Source organism: Miniopterus natalensis, chromosome 4 (assembly GCF_054644295.1).
Source record: "Miniopterus natalensis isolate mMinNat1 chromosome 4, mMinNat1.hap1, whole genome shotgun sequence".
NCBI lineage: Eukaryota > Metazoa > Chordata > Mammalia > Chiroptera > Miniopteridae > Miniopterus > Miniopterus natalensis.
This window is the reverse complement of record NC_142084.1, coordinates 33,002,849-33,009,348: the sequence shown is the minus strand read 5'-3', so window position 1 is coordinate 33,009,348 and position 6,500 is coordinate 33,002,849. Positions and strand designations below refer to the sequence as shown.

Here is a 6,500-nt window from a genome sequence, read left to right as displayed (position 1 = left end):
TTACATATTTCTCTTTTAATGGGAAGGCAATGTTTCCCCTAAATTCTTCCATCAGATATTAGGATACATTTCACTGAACAGAATTTAATGATGCCCCCCCCCACGCTTAAATCAATCATCACAAAAGGAAATGTGGTTGCTATGATTGAATTTGAAGAGTTATTATTTATTGTCAGGACTTGGGGATGGGTCCAATTTCCCAGGGCATTGTGAGATCTCTTTTTCAAAATGAAGGTACTGTGAGAGTATCAGAACAGGAGAATGGCTCTTAGGTAGGGAGCTAATAAATAGTTCCACAACAAGCAAACGGAGAAAATATGACAAATTTAAAAGCACACTTATCAGGAATGCTTGGTTTGATTGTCAAGCAATTCTGCATGCATATTTGAGTTATAATAACATAAACTGAAAGTAAATCCAAGTTAGAGTTACTCATTTAGTTATCCGAATTTGTTAATTATAAGAGTTTTACAAAATATTCTGTTTGTGGGTTTATAATATATTTTTGGACTGTTTCAAATATTCTAAAAGACCCAGAATTTCTCTTCTCATCCCTGTTCTCAGGAGAGTCAGATAAAAGTCGATGAAGCAATAATGGGCACAATTTCATAGACCATTGCTTCTCTATACTTCCTTCTTTGACACTTGACATCTTTTGTGATGGGAAATACATTTTCCCCTTTATTACTGAGAACACTGAGAAGTTTTACAAATTGAAAAATGCAGAGATTTTTATGATATATCATAATAAAGATTTTAATGGACATCCTAAGCTTTATATATATATATATATATATATATATATATATATATATATATATAAATATATATGTGTGTGTGTATGTGTGTGTATATCAATCCTCACCCTGAAGAATGAGAATATTTTTCCATTGATTTTTAGAGAGAGAGAGAGAGAGAGAGAGAAGAGAGAGAAACATCAATGTGAGAGAGACACACTGATTAGTTGCCTCCTGCACTCACCCCAACCAGAAGTGGGGATTGAACCTGCAACCCAGGCATGTGCCCTTGACTGTGAATTGAACCCAAGACCTTCCATTGTGCAGGCCAACACTCTAACCACTGATCCATGCTGGCCAAGGCCTAAGTTTCCTATAGTTTATTCCCTTCTTATGTATTTATAATGTAAAAAAATCCATCTGCTGTTTTATTCTTTCCTAGCAACACAGTCTACAGAGTTCATTTTTGTTCATAGAAAGAAATTAGCATTACATGGAGAGTGATTAAAAGCAAAGTTCCTCTGGCTTACTAAGAAGTTAAGGTTCACTTGCACCACTTGTAGAGGCTTTTTGGAAAAAAATATCAAAGTAGCACTTTGTCCAACGTCTTGTGGAGGCAGCAGGGTAGCCCTGCTCCCCAAGTCTCTCCATGTAGCCCAGGGACAAGAAGGAAGATGCTGGAAAGTGGGCCAAGGAAGACAAAGACCCAGTGAACAAACCTGGGAGCAAAGCCAAAAAAAAGAAGTGGTCCAAGGGCAAAGTTCGGGACAAGCTCAGTAACCTAGTCTTGTTCGACAATGCAACATATGACAAACTCTGTAAGAAAGTTCCCAACTATCAGCTTATAACCCCCTCTGTCGCTGGGAGAAGATCCGTGGCTCCTTGGCCAGGACAGCCCTCCCAGAGCTCCTTAGTAAAGGACTTACTAAACTAGCTTCAAAGCACAGAGCTCAAGTAATTTATACCAGGAACACCAAAGGTGGGGATGCCCCAGCTGTTGGATGCATGAAAAAAAAGATCCCATCAGCTATACATTTTGAAAAAGAAAATTTTATTAAATCAAAAAAAAAAAAAAGAAATATCAGAGTAAAACCATATATTTATTTTTTCAGATGTTAATACTTAATAAAACCAAGATGTCATAATAAAGAAATAATAATAAAAATATGTTTTTGGAGCCTAATGATATTAAAACATTAATACTTTGAACATATATTTAGAGTCTGGATATTCATATCTATTTAAGATAAAATGATTCAGACACTGATTCCCTACTTGATAAGAAACTGGAAGCACTGAGGGGAAACTCAGTGGAAACTAAATTTAGGTTGTGAAGTTTACAACTCTTGCTTACCTTGAGGTGCTAGGAACATAAATTTAAGGACTGACAACATAAGGTGGTCACAATGGCCACTTTTATGATGGAGATCACTGAATATTTCCTGGCACTCTAAGAGACAATGTACTTTAATGTAGATTATATTGATTTACCCTAAGATAACTGTTTCCTCTTACCTTGCAATAACTTGGAGCAAATCAATGCAATCTGCATTTCAATACTTTGTTTTACTGACTTCTTAATAAAGATGGCTTGAAAAATTTCATTAGAGGACAATATGCCCACACCTACTAATAACTGAGCTGCCTACAGGTAGGATATTGGAAAGCAAAATAAATCACTTTATTTTTAAATCCACCAAAGCAATTAATGCTTCTGTACTCTAGAAACTTTACTGATGAGGATGTGACCTTGCTAACTTTGCCATAATGTCTAAAAGGCCTTGCTTAAAAGCATTTATATCACATTATTAAGGCTATAGATTATATGATGACATTAAAATTTAAGCAGTAAAAAGAACTGCCAAAAAATGTAGAACAAATTCTGTCTCTCTTAATTTTTTTTTTTTCACTTTTTACTGTTTTTAGTGATCATAACATTTCCATGACTACAGACATTATTATTTAATAGTGAGTGGCAAAAGTGTGTCTTAACCCACTGTTTTTGTGAAAGTGTTGGGCCACCCCTCTTCCATAGTCGCCTTATATTCTTATAATTAGAGATACACAGCTTGAAGGCAATGAGCAAATGTATTGATGTTTCTACTGTCCTTGTTGCTATATTGGTGGCCAAAGCTTAATGTATTATATATCTGAAAATAAATAAAAAAGCAAGACAAGTCCACCAGGAAAGACATCTGTTATAATCAGATAAACGGTTATATAATATAGACCAATACAAGGGGAGTTGTTAACAGCATTATTTTGTATGTTCTTATTACATTTAAATACCCCCCCAAAAAAGAAAGAAAACATGATGAACACTATGAATCTGAGATTTTATTGAATATTTTATTTAATTCATTTAGGAATTATATAAATGGATAATTTATACAGAGAGAAGAGAGAGATTTTCTATGCCCTCCAGTATTACTAACAATTAAAGTAATGTGTTATTGTAATAAAAATAATTAAATATATTTAATATGCCTTTAAGATTCTTGAATTAATGCCATATCAAGGCATAAAAATTATCTACATGTACTGCAACCTTTCATTTAGTGCTTTAATTTTTTTCACAGTTTTGAACATTCAGCTCAACTCAGCTCTTTTTCTCAAATTTACATGCATATTTCACTTTTTCAGTTTCATCTTACATTTTTAGTACATAATTATATTATTTTGAATTTTATGTATTATGAAATCGCTTCTAGGCATGCACACACACAAACACACACAAATTTCTCTATATCATATATCACTGGGCTTGTTTCACAGTAGGACTCATCATTATTTTGGATTTGATAAAAATCTAATAAAGTATAACTCTAACATTTCCATTCTCCTTATCAATAAATCCAAATCATAGGGATATTTTCAAGGCCATTTCAAAGCTGTTTCTATGAACTTCAAAAACTGATATTTACAGAAACATTTGCAATTCACATTTATTAGAAGTCTTATTAGATCATTTAAAGGTACATTTACAAGAGCATTTACAGTTAATATAAGTTTTAAGACCAGAGACATGTTTTTTTTATCAAGTGATTTTGAAAAATTTTACACATGGAATTAGTCACATATAAGTGATTAATCACAAGGAGTGGAAAATCATCTAAAAGTAGTTTTCTACACATTCATGTTTGATCTTAGCTTTACATAAAAAATGCAGTATTATCTTTACTTTTAGAATAATTTCTTATTAGTTCACCAAAAAGAAATCTCCAGCTATATATCCTGAGGCAATCTGGGTTTACCTGCTGCAGTTAGTAGGGTGGTTAAAAATATATCTACTGACTTTCTATTGAATCTAATGCATTGTTGAGACTTGATTTATGGGTGGTTGGGCTCTTGGAATATGACACACAAGAACCTGTCTCACAAGAGAGGAGTTTAGAGTCAAAATGTTGAGGAATTAATGTATAGAGGAATTTCATAATATTCCGCATTACCTGTGAGAAAAAGGAAATTTAGATAATTTAGAAGATAAAAGAATAATTAGTTTAATAATGGCTACATCCCCCAAATATTCAGTAAACATACACTTAATGAAAAACTGTAGACATTCACTTTTAGGTCAGGAAAACACATGAATATTTGATCTCGCTGCCATTGTTTAAAACAACACTTGCCAAAGCTCTAAGGTCGTAGAAAAAAAAGATTTGGAAGGGAATAGATGAAGCTATGGTCATCACTATGAAAAAAAACTACTCAAGTATTTGAGAGATTGCGGTAATAGTCAAATGTAGCATGACTTTTTTCCGCAACAGCAATAAGCAATTAGGAAATGGGAAGACCTGCCAACGTATTGTAAATAGGACACAAATCATAAATCACATATAAGTCAATATCGCATCACAGTGGTGCCTGGGTTTCCGAAAGTGATCTGTTCTGGAGACCCTCCGAGCTCTGAAACGCTGGAAACCGAGGGAGCCACAGCCCACAGCTGGGCCTCGGGACCTTGCCCTCAGCTGGAGCCGGGGGGGCATGTTCGACTTCTGAGGCCAGTTTGAAAACCGAAGCCTTTCCTTCCAGGTTTATGGCTTTAGTAAACCGAAATGTTCGCCAACAGAGACAATTGAAAACCGAGGTCCCACCGGGTTACCGTTTAAAGCATTCCCCAGACCAATCGGAGCAGGCCGGATTCTGCCCCCGGTCTAAATGCTGTGACATCACCAGCGGGCAGTTGTCCGCTCTGGCTTCAGCTTTGATAAGTAAGGGTAACTCTTAGTGCTGTCATTTATTGCTTTCTGAAGAAAAAGAACAATAGCAGTTGAAGAAATATCCACCTGGACGTTACCGATATTTGATCCAATCCAAGAAGATTGTTCAGGAAGAATAGTGACAACTCAGGGACACTTTGTCTATCTCCCCCGAGGATCCTAACATTTCTCTAGAGACAGTCTCACTCATCTCCTCCATGTTCTCTTCCCCCATGTAAAAAGTAATAACCATGATTATTTTCCTCTCACTTCTGTTCATGAATGGGAATTGAGAGTACAATGAAAGTCAATCACTTAACGTCTTAGATCTGAATTAGGTGCAGGGCCATCGAGTTGTATTGTATTATAGAATGTAATATTTATATATAACCCTAATACTAATGAAAGCTCTAATACGTTAGGATACAACTGAACAAAGAATGCTGACCATCATCAGGGAAATGTTTTAACTATTAACTATATAAACAAATACCATAGTACTCTATTAAAGATTTGGGAAAGCACTGAGAGGGGGTAAGAGCAGGGTGGATGAGGGTGAATGGAGGGGGAAAGGGGGACATCTGTAATACACCAATAAAGATAAATTTTTTAAAAAGTGATCTGGATAAATTTAAAAAATTAACATATTAATGAATTAAATGCTTGATACTTTCCCCTTGAATTAAACCAGGAACTAATAAATGCAACACCAATCAAAATGTTACATTAAAAATAAATATCATTAAATAGATAATGTTTGAAGAAAAAAAACATGATGGAGGCTCATCCTGCTAAATATTAGCACACAATACGAAGCCACAGAATATAAAGCAATGGTTCAGAATAAAAAAGTAAGAGATGATCTATGTTTATATGGTAATCAATAAAAGATAAAGCAGTCATCAAAATTAATGAAGAAAATATATGTTTCATATATAATCTTGGGAAAACCAGACTGCTATTTGGAGAGAAAAAATAAAACTAGGTTCTTATCTTACACTCAATAAAAATATGGACTTCAAATGGAAAACAAAGTGGAGAATGTCTGTGCCAACTACTTGTGGGAAAGTACTTCTTAAACAGGACCCATGTGGCACAAATGGTAAGGATGCTGTGGGTTGTTTGCATTAAATTAAAATTGCAACTGTACAAAGATAAACAGGGTCAGACTAGCAGATACGTTATTGCCTGGGAAAAGATATTTGTGAAATGCACCATCAGGATATCATACTTGACATATGCAAATAATTTCTGTAAATTAATAAACAAAAATTTAAAACTGCACAAAAGATACACTCATGCAATACCAGACCTGGATATATATCCCAGAGTAAGATTATTTAGGTTCATGAAAGGAAATATTAAAAATGTTTATCCCAATTACCTTGGTAAAGGTAGAGTATTTGTGGCAACCCAATGTCAGCCAATAGGGATACAGATAAATGGAACGTTAATACTATGCAGCAGGAAGCACAACCCCAATGTAGATACACCTGTGTGTGTGTTTGTGTCTTTAAATTATTTATATATATATATATATAAATTTATATATATATATTAAAAG

General features: G+C 34.3%; 1 pseudogene; it reads left to right on the top strand.

Moving 5' to 3' along the window:
• The first annotated feature begins 1,386 nt into the window (after positions 1-1,386).
• Positions 1,387-4,965, top strand: LOC148093248 (small ribosomal subunit protein eS25 pseudogene; annotated as a pseudogene).
• Positions 4,966-6,500: the final 1,535 nt, after the last annotated feature.